We start from the raw sequence: 18404 nt of genomic DNA on the forward strand, positions 1-18404 counted from the left end.
TTAAAAGATCAGATTCCCTCATTGGTTGTAGTCTAACTTGTTCCTGCTCGTGAAATAAGTAAGACATTTTTGGAACTCCCAAGAATGTTGAGTATCACTAAGACATATACAGCTAAGACCTTGGGGGTGGTCCATAACATGAGATGCTATGAGATTAACAGTAGCAAAGGAAATTAAAAAAAGAGACATAATTTGGAAGAATGACTTTCTAGAAAGCCTTTCCTTCAGTTATTAAATAAATAAATAAATAAATAAATAAATAAATAGGCCAAAATGCATCCCACTCAAAATTTGACTATTGTTTCAATTTTAAGTACATCACTGTTCAATAATGGATCTGAAATGTCAAGGAATTTTAAACGTCAATATAATAAACAACCTTCTAAAAATCTCTGCCAGTGTTTATATTTTCAAATGATCACATCTACAACATTCCTTGAATATGATGTGCAATCCGATGTGTTGCTTTTAGAACAGGTACGCTTGCTACTCTTGTCGTCCTTGGGGTCTGCCTGATGCCCTTGGGCATTATGTTGGTGTCACCTACACTGAATTAATAGTTTTATCATCAAATAGTGAAAATTATTCTTTGTACGCTCTAGGATTTGATCCTCTGAGATTCTGAACTGATAATTGCCAGAACTACATATACTGCCACTGAAAACTCAGCTTCATCCATCCATCCATCCATCCATCCATCCATCCATCCATCCATCCATCCATCCATCCATCCATCCATCCATCCATCCATCCATCCATCCATCCATCCATCCATCCATCCATCCATCCATCCATCCATCCATTTTCTATACCACTTTGCGGGGTCGCGGGCATGCAGGACCCTATCCCAGCAGTCATTGGGCAGTAGGCGGGGGACACCCTGAATTGGTTGCCAACCAATCGCAGGGCACACAGAGACGAACAACCGTTCACACCCGCACTCACACCTAGGGGCGATTTGGAGTGCTCAATCAGCCTAGCAAGCATGTTTTTGGGATGTGGGAGGAAACCGGAGTGCCGGGAGAAAACCCACGCGGACATGGGAAGAACATGCACACAGGGAGGGCCGGAGGTGGAATCGAACCCGCACCGTCATAACTGTGAGGCAGACAAACTCAGCTTCATTTGAATAAAAAAAATAATGTTCTCGCACTGACAAGTGTCCAGTTAAATTTATTTTTTGATGAGGTGGGGGTGAATCCAAATTTCTCTGAGGGGTCGTTAATTACTCGAACGTTTTTGACAGCTGCGTTGTGCAAGGTTCATAATATTGTAATTGTCATCTAATACAATTAAGATAAATTTGATTAAAATAACTGAAATCTGACATATGTCAAACCATAGTACATGAAAGAATGAAAATGTAATATCTTTCAAGAAGGTAATAATTAACCAAATAGCTCAATTTTTTTCCATTTTGGAAGCCCATAGCAGCTGTTCAATGAACAGAAATTCCTCCTAATTATGATTAATTGCATTATAATGTAAAGGAAATGGTCCCTTTATTTGCTGATTAACATATGTCACAGTTAGTTCATGTGGTTTGGTTACTGACTGAAGTTATTTTAGCTCACATTGTCTTCACATTTATGTATTTTATACACTTCTGATTCAAAGTACTATTGTTGGGTGCATCTGTATTACATTGAAAACAATAAATAAAAGTAATTACTGCAAACCTTGGGGCGACATGGCAAGGACATCCACCCCACAGTTTGTAGGGTGCGGGTTCGATTCCTCCTCCCTGTGAGGAGTTTGCATGTTCTCCCTGTACCTGCATGGGTTTTCTCTAAGCACTCCGGTTTCCTCACACAGGGCCACAAAAATCCTTTGTATTTTGGAAAAAAAAAATCCACTGAAAACTAGTCTTGATGTAAAAAGATGTATCTTATACACAACAGTGACTTGGATGTAAATAGTTTTTTTATTTAGTGCAGGATCGGCAACTCATGGAGGGAGGGTCACCATTTTTGATTAGCGCTAACATAGGGCCACATTAGACTGCACACATCTTAACAAGATGGATGACAAAAAATATTATTTGAAATATGGACAAAATGTGTCTTTTTTAATTGAACCAGTATATATCACAACAACAAGTTACACGTTGAGGCTAAGCAGAGGAGTAGTCAGATGCGGAGGCAATAGTAGCTACATGCTGAAACCTTCGTTCCACAGTCATCGATGACATGGGGCTGCATGTCAGGTAAATGCACTAGGGAGAGATGGCTATCATTACATTTAAAATAAGAGTTATCATTGACATCTTGGGGCATGAGGGAGATGGCTATCATTACATCTAAAATAAAAGTTAACATTGACATTTGGGCACTTTTGTTATTCTTTCAATTAAAAGGATGGTAGAATAAATTTTCAAGCTCATAATGCATCAAACATGAAAATATATGAGCAATTATGTGTTTAAGATGAAGAAATAAAAATCATGCACTTTGTGCAGTTACATTTTAATCACTCTTCCGTGTTGCAGCTTTTCATTTAAGAGTGCCAGGCAGATTATCAAATACCAAATTTCTCCACCCAAAGTAGACCCGGGATGGTTCTCGTGCAAAAGAGAGATCCAGACAAGAGATCATTGGGGATGACCCAGCTATCGGTGATGAAATGATGAAATGGCTTTCATTGTTTAATCAGGATCCAGGCAATCTCGTTAGTTCATAAAAATCAGTCCATTTTTGTTAATTAATTACCTGATCATTAGTCAGAAAAATAACTATCTTCAATTTTATAATGCTCAACATAAGATACTGCACATATCTATGATCATAAGACTGTCTAATCATTTTGGCACTGATATAAAACAAATACTGTCACGTCATCTGACTGAGGCAGAGATCATTCAGTCAAAATATCCACTAGTCCCCCTAGACCTGGAGGGGGCAGAGAAAAAACAGCCACATCACAATTCCCCAAACTTCCTGTCAAATGCCAGGGACGGCCATCCTGCCCACAGACCAGCATGTGAGCTGGGGGAACAAACAAGGGAAAGCCTGTTAGTGAAGAAAAGAAACTGAAACATAGAAAGCAAAGAAGAAAAAAATCACCAAACCGACTTCTCAGTTCCTGGTCACATGCAACTGGCAGGAAATTGACTTGGATGCTATAGTTCTAAGTTTGGGTAATGCTTAGTTTGATTGAAATGTTTGGTTAGAGCTCCAAGTTGTGTTTATCCGGACTTTGAGGAGCTCAATCATTTTGATGTATTCACAAAGGAAAAGTGGACCCTCTAATTAACCCTCCAATAAATTGCAAAAAGAAAAAGATCTGAGTTCTTGCATTCTAAGGACGAAGGCCCTTTTTCAAGTTGGGGCAAAGAACTTGAGAAAATCAGGACCGCTTGACAAATACAAATGTGCTCCTTTATTTATTTAGGAGGGGATTCATTGCATTGTGTTCTCAAGGGAGCACTCTGTATCTGTGAAAGCGGATCTCTTATCTACTTTCTTAATTATCTGCTCCCACTGATAAACAAGAAAAAGTATAACGTGACAATCAGGGTCATTTCCTCATGCCAATGGAATCTAACGGGTTATGTTTCAGATAATCTACATTTAATGAAATACTTGGCTCCCTTCAATGTGTTTCTCGGGTGATTTTGCTGCCATGCAAAAAACAAATCTGGACTGCTAGAATGCCTTATCGGCTTAAAGAACCAGATAATACTATCCTTATTAAGTGTGAGAATTTAGAAAAAACAAAATCTGTATCATGTTTACGATATATCAATTCTAACCGTATCCTCTGAGGCCTTTTAGGAATTCCAAATGTCTATGAATTATTTATTCCTTCATCTTTCATAGCTTTTATCCTCACAAGGGCCGTGGGTGAGCTGGAGCCTATCCCAGCTGTCTCTGGATGGTGGGTGGGGTACACCGTGAACTGATCGCAAGCCAATCGTAGGGCACACATAGACAAATTCAAATTCATACTCACTAGCACACCTACAAAGTGGTCAAACAAACATGCATTGTAGCATGTTTTTGGAAGTTTACAGAAAACCGAAGTACCCGAGTAAACCCACGCGGGCACAGGGAGAACATGCAAACGCCACACAGGAAGGCTGGAGCTGGGTGCAGGGGGATGATGGTTGGGAAGAAAAGGCTGACAGTCTATGAGCCCCAAACCTTTTGAATATACAAGTGGAGAAGAATAGATTTGTGGAGAGCTGTGTGTTTAAAATTCAAGAGTAGTGAGATTAAAAAGTGAAGATTCACAAATGCAAAGAAGTACATGGGAAATTGGCATACAGTGGCAGCTTTACGTATCAGAGAAATAAAGCAGACAATTGAATGTGTTTAAAAGAGATAAAAAGTACTGCCAATGAAAGATGATCCGGAGTAGATGGAAACAGACTGACCTGAAAATGGATTTCATGTTCTTTAGAGACAAGTTCTTCTCAGGACATCAAATAAACAGCTCAACCCACGGAAATCTTATTTGTGGTTTAATATGCAGCCTATGAGTTGTTGCATATCTCTTTTGCTTGCTTTGAATCTTGGGAAAAGTATTCGTATGTGATGGTGTTAATGTGTTTACAAATTATGGCCCTTTCTTTCATTTGTACACTCACTGGACACTGTGTTGCAACAGTACATCAGTTTTATTGAAGTGGTTTCAGGCCAAGATGCCCGTGACAATCTTAATTCAAGTTGTCACTTTTGGTCTGACACTGTAGATGTATAGATTCTGTACTGATCGTCCGGGTCCAATATGTGAATAATATGTGAAGCATTTTGTTACAGCTGCAGCTATTGTAAAATGTACTATATGAATAAAGTTGTATTGGATTGCATAAATGTACGTCTTAACTAACATTGTGCACCTGAACTATATTATGCAAAAAATGCCATTTAGTGCAGCCTTGTCATCTTGGAAGAGGGAATCCTCCATCTGTGATCACTTCTAAAGGGTTGGTCTTTTTCCACCCGTGTTTTGGAATTTTTCCTTTCTTTGGGGTTGTCACCAATCCCTGTCACCCTTGGGCCTCTGAAGTCCTTTGAGAGCCGTTTGTGATTAAGGTCTATATAAATAAAGTTCACTTGATGGGATTGCATTCTTCGATGAATGCACGTTAATAGATGTCCCACTTAAACCTTACCATCAGAGATAGTCTTTAGTGTTGTAATGTAATCCCTTGCACATGCTGCCTTCAGTGTCATTCACAGAAAACAAAGCCGGGTCTTATTCAGATGGCAACACCCAAAGCTGAGACCATATCAGCATCATTATATCTGGCTCAAACAGAAATCTGCTGTGGGACGGCTGTGATACAGTGTGCTATGTCAAGAAAGCAACTGCAATGGCATCATTATCTGTCTGTTCTAACACATTTTCAGTCCCACAAGTATCGTTTTGTAAAAGTAAACCAACATCTGTGACGTCTTTCATCTGAACCTTTAAAAACAACAATTTTTTTGCCAGTATAATGGCAGAAAGGTGGCCCTGAAGTGCAAATCGCAAAAACACAGAAAATACGTAAACAAAAAAGAATGTTGAGCAAGCAAAAAACAAAAGCACGTTACAAAAGATAATGCACAACTGCAAATCAAAAATCGCAAACAAAAAACGATTGTACAAAGGAAGTAAACAAAGAAGTGCAAAACAATAGACACAAAGGAAGTATCACAAACAAAAAAGAAAACAAATTGGAAAAAGCATCAATCAGGCAGCACCACTTCAACTCTTTCTAAATGCACGTCGTCCCGAGTGAAATAATTTAATTTATGAAAGAAAAGTGTCTGTTGTTAAATAAAATTTCAAATGCCTGTATTGAGCAAGCATTAAAAAGAAAGACCTTTAGTTAAAATATCATAATGAAAGTAATTGAAGAGTTATAGATACAACACTTCTTCAACGACCATTCATGTTCATTGCAATACCGTGATGTGTGAAGCACACAAGATCCATGAGGAAAATGGCCAATTTCAATCGCCCCTGAATTCATTTGTCGACGAGGTATTTGAAGGTTCCCTTCAACATCCGCAATCGTTCGCAATCGGCGATGGACCACAATACATTTTTGTTGACGGTGGGAACACTGGGCAGGAAACAGCCCAAAGTGTGAGAGGATATACAACTCAATATTTAATTATGCCCTCAGTTTTCACATGTAGCTCTTTGTCAGGAAAAGCCTTTGAAAAATGGTTTGAGGGGCTAACTATGAGTCCATATGCTATTACCAGCTGTCTCGAAAAGGCTTAACCTGTCAGTTCATATTTGGGGTTTCACTTTTTGTCCGTCGTTTCTGCCATCTGTGCACACTCACACATGGTACGTGTTGCACTCTGGTGAAGTGTTCCGGAAATTCCGTTTCACAACGTCTCACTAAAGATGCTTTTGTTGCTCTCTTTGCTATCAGAAAATGTTTAATTGAAAGTGTTTTTGGAAGATGAACTGGTTGGTGCCCTGTTATATTCATTAGATGTGCATGAATTTAATTGCATTCCATTCTACTTAGGGCGTGTGCATTAGTGCCAAATGTATGTTCTCAATGTAATTTATTCTTCATAATGCATTTAAATGCATTATAAAACTATCATACTGTCATTTATTTTTGTTCGAGTGGAAGAAGTGAGCTTCCGTAAAAACAAACCTACCATTTAAGGACAGTGTGTTGTTAATTTTTTCACAAAATTTAACTCACTCAGATTTTTGAAATTATGGCGGTAATATGCTTGCCCTGTATATCATCCAAAATCCCAAAATATTTGGCTTATTCACACTGCAGTATCAGACCATGTATAAGCACAACAAAGCCATTTGTGCCGTCTGGTAGTGAATAGTAATATTACAACTCAAACCTGTAGTCGACCCCTGCGTACTTGCTGTTCTGCAATCAAGAATTTGCATATTTGTGTTTTTTTATAATTTTGTTTTGTTCTAGTTTCCCCCCTTTTTTTTTTATGAATCAAGGGGCAATACAAAGTGTGGTTGGAGGCCACATGCAGTTCTTGGGGCAATGACAAAAATACAAGGATGTGAGGGATTATAGTGATAGTGAAAATACACATAGCTCTGCTTTGATTAGCAGAATGATAAAACCGTCGTTATTTTGTTCTTGAGGAAAACCCATGGACAAGAAAGACCCAATGGGAATCCTGTGAATTTTAATTTCATTTGATCAAAAGGGGTAAGTGCTTAGATGTATACTCTCTCTCTCTCTCTCTCTCTCTCTCTCTCTCTCTCTCTCTCTCTCTCTCTCTCTCTCTCTCTCTCTCTCTCTCTCTCTCTCTCTCTCTCTCTCTCTCTCTCTCTCTCTCTCTCTCTCTCTCTCTCTCTCTCTCTCTCTCTCCTGGATACATTATGAGTGGGTTGTATTTTCTAACAGAGAAAAGTAGAGTGGAATGTTGTAATAAGAGGAGACTGTTGATGCAGGCATTTTATGACGGCATACTAATTATGACCATAAGTAATTGGCAGACAATTTGCTAGGACAGGTTTGAAAAAAAGACCACAGGGGTAAGGGTTAATCATGGTCATTCATGCCCAAACACGTACTGGGACATTTAATTGGGGGAAGTATTAGTTTGAATAGAAAATGTTTAAAATCTTTAATGTATTCACATAGATCAGTGGGCTCTTTCAGGAACCATTAAAGATTCATGTGATAGAGGGCAAACTCCAATACTTCTGGTGCACATTCCTTAGATCGGGAGTGTCTATAGCTTTTATCTCAATGCTTAGTTTTAGGAAAAATAGGGATCTTATTTAACACTAAGATTGTGATCGCCCCTGCCTTACAAACTATATTTACAAAGGATTATTTACTGCATGTTAACGTTGGCCTCTGGGTTTTCACAAGTGTTTTGTGGAAATTGTCTGGATTGCTCATGAGAGCAGTTTTTTTTAGGTGAACATTCTTAGCTGAAAACAGAAAATGCTCTGTCATTACATCCATATTTGCACAGGTGCAGCCACCCGTCACATTATTCAGAATCTTGCCGCTGAAAACACAGAATTTAATTAACTCAATATTATTCAGCCTAATGGGCTCTTTCCACATAATCTCTCACATTGACAAAATATAACACATTTGGAGAATTGGACATTGGCTTTAATGTATAATACATCAGTCTGCATAATCCAGTTCTTATGTTCCCTATAAATTACCAATATGCTTATAAACAATCCTGGATAGTCATACAAGATGCATATGTTAGTGTTTTAATGTTAGTATGAATATTTCCAGTTATTTCAAGCAGTATCCACAAAGTGGATGTTGGAATTCTGCTAACAGTAAATCCAATACCGCTCGCTTGAACTGGCCAACAATAATCATGGAACCAGGTTAAATAACAGTAGTAAAAACAAGGGAAGGGCAGTAGAGCTTTGCTATAATTTAGGTATTGGTATCGATCTATGCCAAATAAACACTGGTGCCAATATTACCAATGTCATACATACATACATACTGACATACAGATAAAACAATTTAACAATTTAAATTGCTTGTCTTATTAAATAACATGTTTTGTGAACATTAAACTTTCTTGTTAAGTTCTTAACTGTGCCATAATATCTTCAATGGAATCATACCTTGACTGTTGTATTAAGTTTTAATGTAGTATATAGTAGTATTCTGCATATTGTTAGTCCCTTCGTATCTTTAATTCCTTTTGTCCAGACACTTTTTACCTTGTTTTGATTCGATTAATTAAACAAGCTAATCATTGCAACCTTATTTACCATTGTTTTTGTTTCCTTTCCGCTGTCCTTGTGCTGCCAACCAGAGAGAACACGAGAAAACATTGCACACAATTTACTTGCCTAAGCAATTACACAATTTACTAACCTGAGCTATTCTCACTCGCAGTAGCTGTATTTTATGTAGTGCCACAATAATACAAAGCTGCTAGATGAAAAAATGCAAGGCATTATATAACTCAATGTAAAATGTACATATCCATTAAATGGAAATGATCAATACTAGTCATTTGTTATAGATGTAATATCGATATTGACACTAATGTCAATTCTATTGATACTTGCATTGATCTGCACAGCCCTAAGGTGCATAGGCAAGAACCTTTGGGGGCCTAAATTCAAACCAAATAATCTGATAGATCAAATATATTGTCTGAAAGGCTGACTCATTACAAGTTTCTGTACGTCTTGCTTTAAAAGCAGACAAAATGCAGACTGAATTAAGGCTGGCAGAGACAGAAATTGTATACGAGTGCCTCATTGCAAACAGGGTGTGGTAATCTTGGTTTTTGACTTTGAGCAAAGGCGTAGCCAGGAATTTTTACAGTAGGGGCGCGCGCCCACAGGAAAAAAAATCACCCACGCCGTTCGCTGATCGCTAAAACAACATCCGGGTCCGGGAGGCAAACGGTGAGTGGATAACATCGCGCACATAGAATAGCGCAAGCACATTCGCGCAAGACCGAACGAAAAAAACGGAATGAAAATGAAGAATCGAAAAAGCTCGATTTTTTTCAACCGAGGCGCAGGGAGTCCTAACCGGGGCGCCGCCCCGGCTCGCCCCGGCTTGGCTACGCCACTGACTTTGAGAATTCCCTTCAGTTTTTTCTATTACGCCCAAAGAAGAGTAAAATAATAAAAAGAAAATATTATATATTACATGGCATATTTAGAAGATTATATGCTGGGAGTATGTTTGATGAAACCAGTGTTTCTCAATGCATGTTATGTGTGAATATGTTGATTTTGTAAACCTGGACTGTGAGCATTATCTTTTAATAGGAAGTGCAAAATGTGAATTACAATTTCTTTCCATCCCGCCATGTACATAAATAATCAATGTTGTCACCCAGCTGTCTCTAGTGTAAAAATGTTAACAGTATCTCTCAGAATTTACTACAGTGACTTTTTACTTAATGGAGGACAAGCAGTTCAGATGATAGATGGATATTTTGTCAGGATAGAGAAATAGTTTTTCTACCTAGAATTTAAAACAACTAGTGTTAATGACCTTGATGATGGTGTCAATGACCTCTTCTCTCTCCGCTCAAAGGTTATGATGCTGGTTAGAAAGTGGCAAAGAGTTGTAAATAATAAGTATCATAAATATCACGAAGTATTAAAAGAAGAGCTATATTGAGGAAAGTGGTCGTAAAAGTGTTCTAGTAGACAATGTTGCCAATATAAAGACCTTTTTTTTTTTGCTTTCCCTTGACCGACTATTAAAAAAACAATAAAACAAAAAAGAAAAGAAAAAAGCCATATATTGCAACTTGTTTGTGTTACAAGAGACTCTGGGACTTCCTCACAGCTCTAGTCAAAGAAATAGCTGTTAAACCAAGCAAGACTTAGGATGTGTGCAAAATATTGCTTGGTCTGATGCATTGCTTGTTTCCTGTGTTTAATTTGAAAAGTATACATCAAGTTTGTTTTGCTTCAGAGTGGTTGCGGACAGCATTTATTATTTAGATACAAGTTTAATGTCACTGATTTTACATCCACTGTAGTTGTACACCTTTAAAATGATTTAATTTGATGGTAAATCTTTGGTATTTGTTGCTAATTTAATTAAAAACTTGACTATTTAATAGAAATCATCACGTCCTCCATGATCACTGCACGGCCACCTTAGCACAGTAACAGTAGATTAGTTCATGCATATTTAATGATAGCAGTGCTCACTCTCTAAATTCTTATGGGGAGGAGAAAGTGGGATTTCTGCCCAACAAAATTGCTTTACTGGCTAAATGGCTACTTCACGTTGCTTTTTCTCACCACAGAAAAGTGAAATTGCATGTGTGAGTGCAACTGCACAAGGTCAAATCACTTCCTTTTCCACAAATACATCATAGATCTTTTAATAAAACATACCTGTCATGCCTTGTTCAAAATACTGCACGGCTCAACAATTACAGCAAATTTCATCTTCTTTATCCCTCTGTTGCCTCCCACTGTGGTGCGTGTTAATGCAAGTATGGCCTTGTGCTACCATGACAACCGAGGTTTGAGTATTTTTTAGCTTTGTATCTAAATTTTACTGTGTCAATCATACCAGAGCACCTATAAAACCAGGTAAAGCATTGAGTGTATTTTCAATTTTGAGCACCAAACTTCCCTCCAATGATGAGCCATCACGTCATGGTGGAGAGGTGTGCATGTCCCACTTAGACTAATAGCCAAGTTGCCTGGGGCATTATGCCCCTGGTGGGGTCAGCCATGGCATATTTGACCTAGACCACATGAGGCACAACTCTGAAGACCCCTATGATGGCAAATTATGGAAGATGACTTTCTTAGCCTGGACTTGTGTCACTGGGGCCCTCTCGAGAGCCAAGCCTGGAAGTGGGGCTCGCTGGCAAGCGCCTGGTGGCCAGGCCTGCACCCGTAGGGTCCGGCCAGCACAGCCCGAAAGAGTAACGTCGGTTCACCTTCTCATGGACTCCACATCCAGATAAGGTGGCATGTTCAATCTGCATAGGATCCCTCCCTGACACATGTGCCCCTCGACATTCAAACACCATTGAACTACAGAGTATTTGATAGACCTACCTCATGTAGCAGCCCCATAAACACTTATAATTTTAACACAATGCTAGCATTAGATTATAATTAATTTTATAACAAAAAAATATCTGGATACTTTAAAAAAATGTGTTTCTACAGTGGTTTGTACACCAACTTTTAAATGTCGTCTTATAATTTTTGTTCACTATTTTCCCTAAGCAAATAAAGAGACATACTACATGAGCAGAAATCAAACATGCTAGACATGTGGCAATGGTGGTTCATCGGGCAATCTAGTTTCTTTGCGGTGCACCTCCTCAGTAGAATAACAAGTGTGTAAAACGACGCTGTGGGTCAGGAGAAAAGCTACATCATTGCCCCGTCTCGAGGAGTTAACACACTCCTTTGAAGAGGGCCTTAATTGGGTTAGGTGGGGGGAGATTGGGATTGTGCAGTGCAACAAGCATGCAGTCTAATGTGAAATCCCCAAGGGAGAAAAAAGTTTAATTGATCCCCCAATGGTGTATGTACTTAAGGTGATGTAGGGTACCTCTCCCATAAAGGTAGCGATAAAGGCTGGATTTGCACAACTATATGGTCAGATATGCTTTTTATTTGTTGTTCTTTATTTGTTGTGAAAATGTATTTTCCCAATGGTTAAAGCCTCTGTTTTCACAGAGTAAAATATAACCTATTTAAACCCAGTAATCATGCGTACTCTTTGTCCATAGAGCGCTAATGATATTTAGAAGAAACACGTAGCCACGCCCTTGTAAATCAGCAAATTAATCCATTTGATCTACAAGCTTCCTCGTTGTAGCGACTGCCAACATATTTGCATTAAGGTAGAGGGGGGGGGGGGGGGGGGGGTGAATTCTTAGCAATTCAATTAGACATAGAATATTGGCACGATTCAACAGAATGACATATTATACTTTCAACACTAGCCGCTGCACAAAGAACAATGTGTTTTGGACTGCATATGGAATGGGTTGTTGCTTCAAGTGAGATATGTACTTAATAATACATACAGTATAGTGTGTAGGTGGGCAAAGGACAGAAAAGTGGATGGTCTGTCAGTTGGTATTGCCATTGAACAGCAATGTCAAAGTTGTTTAGGAAATGAGGTTTTATAACCAGCGGCAGGCATCCTCAAAGTCACTTTCTATTTGGGAGACTGGCTCGTTGCAATGGTTATATTTTGCATGTAAATACAATTTCTTGACACTCAATTTCATGCAGCTTCTACTGATTTGCTGTACACACACACACTCACACACACACACATGTGCACTCCCCCCCCCCCACACACACTTTTAGTATCACATAAAATTATAAAATGAATAATCAAATTAATAATTCACGTGCACTGTAATATTTTTACTTTTATCCACAGAACTATGTGTAATGTGATTATGGTGGCATGACTGTGCCTTTCTCAAAATATCCATAGTTAGACCAGGGTTTCCCCAAGGAAGGCTTGGTACTTTGCCAAGAAGTTGTGTGTGTGTGTGTGTTTGTTTGTTTGAAATTCAATAAGATACTCTACAACACTTTACTTTGATACTGCTGACCTTGTAAAAAAAACCTCACCCAGATCTCATCGGGTCCTAACTTTATTTGAATTAGTATGTCCTCAATGTCGCTCTCTTCACTATATTTAATGTTCAAACTATTTTATTCATGATCAACATTGTGACTACATCCATAACTAAAGAATCCACTCGTCATTATGCCTGAACGTTGTGAGGCTTACAGCGAATGAATTCAGAAACGTTCCAATATTAAACCTCTTGAGTTTTTGAACTTTCTGATTCCCCATTTAATCAAAACTCAGTAGACCCTGACTTTTTCTAAATTGGTTAAAATAATAATTCTAACCAAAAACCAAACCTAGACTGTTTTTAAGTAAATGAAATTGCTTTTGGATCCATGTCATTGTGTTATTTGACTTTTACCATGTTCACTGTTTGAACATTGTTATGTTCACTGCTTGAACATTCTTATGTTCACTGTTTGAACATTGTTCAAGAGGCTTTCACTAGTATATATCTCTGTCCCGATCGAACTGCATAATTGGACCCAGATTTCATTGATATGTTGTTGACTCCTGAATGCCACCAACTTATTTTCCAATTATTGTAGGCGACAAAAAGAAAATACAATTGAGCACCTACCTTTTGTTGTTAACATCTATGTTGTTTGTAGTGTGAAGGGAAAAGCCTCTCCATGGAGTTCTGCATGGCCACTTTTCAGCGTCTTTATTTATTCAATGCAAATTAAGTATCACCTTATTTTACAATCAGATCATGTCTTTCTTTATCCGTGGCATGATTAATGGACGAGAATGAAACTAAGCAGAGCTCTCTGGATTCATTTGGCTTGTTTGTATGGGCTGTATGTAATTGTCTTCCTTTGAAAGGAAAGTTTTGTGCAGATGCTCAATGGTGTGTGTTTTTGTTTTCTAACATTTTGCATCCATAATTTACAATGAATGTTTGTTGAATGTCACGTAGATATTACATTTAAAGCCGATGTAACAATTTTATTATGGGTTAGAAAGTGAGTAGCAAAGAGAGATGTGTCCTTTTGAAAAGCAAGGTGGAAAGGTAAAAGGGCTGCTTTTGTCAAGATTATTAATTGCTGCTGTTTAAGGGCAAAGATATTTGATTCATGGGGTTCATTGCAAGTCATACATTTTCTTGCACATGACTTATTTGTCTAAGGTGTTTCAGAAGAGTTCACGGACTGTTGACACAAAGCATATATTTCAAACTAGTTTTCCTCTTGAACGTTTGTCAGACAATCAACCATCATCAGACAATCATTCACAATTTTTTTAAGCTCACATTCATGCTAGTTTATTTACGTCCGACATGCCTGGTTTTCAAATTTAGAGAGAGAAAAAAGAAACTCCACACAAACTGAGGAGAACATTGAATGTTGCAATGTTGAAAGCTCAAACCCAGAACGGCTGTATAATGAGGCCTATGTGTCCTCATTACTGAATGTAATCCACTGTTGAATGATATCTATTATGTCGAATATAAGATTAATCATATCAAGGACTACCTAATCTGCTTGTGCAATCTAAGTGAAACATTTAATCAAGTCTGCTGTGAATAAACATTTGCCAGAGTAGTGAAAAGCAGGCTGCGGTTCACTGGCTGCCAGCCTTGAGATAAGAAAATACAGTAGTTTATATGCAGACAGAAGTATATGATGAGTGCCTTTAGTTAAAAAAAAAAAGGACATGGGCCATCTTTAAACGTACACTCTCCATTAACGGCCAAAAGCTGTAGAGTGAGTTTTTTTTCCCTATCCATTTGACAGACATAAAATCATCACAGCCGATCCAATTCCCTTTCCCGCTAATCACTGTCTTCCTCAGCAAGCTGCCTCTGTATCTTGTCACATGTGTAAATGAATATCTAGCTGGTGTTCACGATGTTCTTGTCAGTCGACCGATTTCGACTTGTTAGGCTAAAATAAATAATGAAAGCTGACAAACTTCATCTTGCGTCAATTGTTGCTGTTAAAGTTAAGTGGGATTTTATATTGGCACGTGTTATGAAATATGAATACTGTGGATAATAAGTAGGCTGCTATTCTAGGAATATAGACCTCTCGTGTGAAATAATGATCTCAGAAGGCAGCTAAGGCAGACACCACGGTGGCGTCTGGATTCTTAAAGCCTTAAAAAATGTGCACTGTGCATACGTGTGCGTACATGCTCACAATCGAGGCGGCCGATCAGCGTCCTGGTAGGTTTGGCAGTCCTTCAGACCAATTAGATGTGGAGTTTAAAACAATAATAAAATGTCAGTTTACCAGAAAGTCTTCCTCTTATTCATGAAAAGTAAAGCCAAATTTAAATTATCCACTAGCAGCCACCCAAAAATGCAAATTAAAAATGTCAAAAGTGCAGTCATTTTATTACTTATGAATTATTCAGTCAGCTGTCTAACGGACTGAATTTCTTCTTTTGTTCTGTTTGTTAATTAATTACCCTGCTTTGTTTTTGTAGGTGGATGCAGAGTTTTTCATGGAAAAGATCAAGCATGATAAGAGTGTGAAGGGTTCTGTTTATTACAGTAGAGAGATAAACAAGGTGATGTTCTTTTCCCCATGACATCCTCCAAGACATTTGCCATTGTATTATAGGACTAGTTTAATTACAGATCAGTTTGTTATTGTCATTCATCATTTATAGTCATCATCTCTTTTATCTGCTAAGTCAATGTTTTGTGTCAGGCTGCATGATAACGCTGTTTCAAGTATGCTGGGAAGAGCAGTTCCATTTTAGCCACAAAGGGAACCTGCAGTTTTTTTTTATTGGGGAGGAGGTTAAAATGTGTCACCCAAGCGGCAGTGTAAAACAATATGAAATAACATTGCCCTAAATTGCACAGACAAGTGTCATTTGAGTTTATAAAACACAATGTTTTCTGATGAATAATCCGACAATTTGGCCAATAATGAATGTCGTATTGTTACACCCTTTAGGTACAATTGCCACAAAGTGTATTAATCGGTTATTTTAGTAGCCCTCACGACTGCTGACTATGGAAATACAAAACATTGTCACGGCATCTGATTTAATTGAGCTAAATAGCATTTTTATTATTTGCTGTTGAAGCCACACATTTATGAACCAAGTCAAACCATTTCAGCCAAGCTTTTAACACTTTCTAGCCTTGTGGCGACTCGGCTGAGTCTATCATTTGCACAAGATGGAGACAAGGATGAGGAAGACAAATGGTAAGAGGTGAAAGAGATGGTTTGCTTTAAGCTAGGCCAGATCGCCCAGTGAAATCTGTGTTTTACCAGTCAGTGCGCGTTCTCTATTGACCTCTGTCCTCTATTGATTCACACGCTGGTTGATGTAGTCTGTTCGTGCACTCTAAAAAGGCAAGACCGTGGAGAAACTAAGTTGCTGCTGTGCGTGTATGAGTAAATGTGCGTGTGATAATCTTCAATAAGTACCTCCATAACCATAACAACCAAGAGGGAATATTCTTTATCAGGAGTATATACCAGAAAAAGGGAAAATAGCTAGTATTAGAAATACAAGTGGGTATGGAGAGTGGGCTGACAAAAAATGATAGAAGTCATTCTCATGAACTATTCTCAAATACAGGAGAAACAGCAATAATTCTGAAGATCTAAAAGGCCCATGGGACCACCAAACACTCATTACTCCTTTCCCATCCTTTTTCATAAGAGTGTATATTCACGCATACATGCATAATATTCATACTACTTCTTCACCCTCCAACCATGCAGCCGTTTTCTTGTTATTATTATTATTTTATCTCTGGCATTATTCCACAGCTTATGAATTTTAATAGGCCGCAATCAGAACGACCCAGCAGTATTTTTCTATCGCACAAAGTAATAGGCTTGAACCACCTGAGAGTTCTTGGACAGTTCTGCATTCTGTACAGAGCTGGGGATGTCAGAATCAAATGGGGAGCGGTGGATGGACGAATTATAGTGGTGGATAAGATGTGGATGAATACGAGGGCAATGGAGGGATAGTGTGGGAAAAGAATGTGCACACAGAGGGAAGGGGGATTGTCGTGGTGTCAGGGGGGAGACAAATGAGAGAGAGAGAGAGAGATAGAGAGAGATAGAGAGAGATAGAGAGAGAGAGAGAGAGAGAGAGAGAGAGAGAGAGAGAGAGAGAGAGAGAGAGAGAGAGAGAGAGAGAGAGAGAGAGAGAGAGAGAGAGAGAGAGAGAGAGAGAGAGAGAGAGAGAGAGAGAGAGAGAGAGAGAGAGAGAGAGAGAGAGAGAGAGAGAGAGAGAGAGAGAGAGAGAGAGAGAGAGAGAGGGGGGGGAGAGAGAGGGGGGGGGGGAGAGGGAGAGAGGGAGAGGGGGAGAGGGGGGGGGGAGAGAGAGAGAGAGAGAGAGAGAGAGAGCCATTGACTTTGGATGGATGTCAACATTCAATGGCATGCATTTAAGATCCCCCGGCTTCCTCTGGATATGCAAATTGCTTGGTCTCTCTCACACACACGCACGCACACGCACGCACACACACACACACACACACACAATGACAGTTTGACTGTTTTTCAGGTGTTAGCGTTTAATATCCACCCACGTCCTTTCAGCACACTGCAATCTGCATTGACAAATGGGCATCCTTGAAAAGGCATAGAGGCATACACACTGACGTACAGTGATGCACAGTATTTGCTGACTGTTCTTTTTTGGCCCCAGTGTTTTCATGCATTTTTTCATTTCAACAGCAGATTTAAAACAAAATAGCTTCGCATTCTTTCACTGTCCCCTCTTGTCCTGGTAATGACGTGTCTTTTTTGTAAAAATCAAATGATCCCAGAAATTGATTATTTATGCTTTCAATAGTTTACAGTCTCTCTCATTCATTTTCTCCTTTTGTGCTAATGGCTGAATAAGATTACTGGAGCGATTACTGGAGATTAAAAAAAAAAGATGTGATAAAGGTAACAGCTGTCTCCACTATCGCTATGAAAAGACTTGCCCTTGTTAGAGGACTCAAACCATGTACATAAACACAATGAAGTCACACAATGAGATGTTTCACACACTGCTCTCTCTCTGTGTGCCAAATTTTGACGGTCTGGAAACAATGCATCATCAATTTCACCATAATAGCTCCACTTTTGAAGATCCTGGCCGGAACAACAGGAGAGTAACAAAAGGGCAAAATTACTGTCGCAAGCGAACTCCATTCGCAGGCCCTGTAGTTGTACCAACCAACTATTTTATTCTCATCTCACCGCTGCAACCATAGCACATAACAGAAAGAAGCAGTGGGGACTCACCTACACAGCGTATGGATGCTTTAATTAGGGTCTGAGAAAATATGGACCGAAAGTGTGTGTGTTTAAAAGGAAGAGAGGTGACGGTCATTATCAAAGGGCTACAGACAGACACTTACTCTCCCCTAAACCTCATCCCTCTGGTCCCC

The 18404-nt window shown here is 38.8% G+C and overlaps 1 long non-coding RNA gene across 2 annotated transcripts in view; it reads left to right on the top strand.

Moving 5' to 3' along the window:
* The window catches only part of LOC133151900 (uncharacterized), a 40444-nt gene extending 24642 nt beyond the window's left edge, over nt 1–15802 (top strand). For both annotated transcript variants that reach the window (XR_009714015.1, XR_009714014.1), the window contains one exon: nt 15473–15802. This is a non-coding gene — a long non-coding RNA (uncharacterized LOC133151900). The remainder of the gene's footprint in view (nt 1–15472) is intronic.
* The last annotated feature ends 2602 nt before the right edge of the window (nt 15803–18404 follow it).

This window comes from Syngnathus typhle, linkage group LG3 (genome assembly GCF_033458585.1).
Source record: "Syngnathus typhle isolate RoL2023-S1 ecotype Sweden linkage group LG3, RoL_Styp_1.0, whole genome shotgun sequence".
In the NCBI taxonomy this organism is placed as follows: domain Eukaryota; kingdom Metazoa; phylum Chordata; class Actinopteri; order Syngnathiformes; family Syngnathidae; genus Syngnathus; species Syngnathus typhle.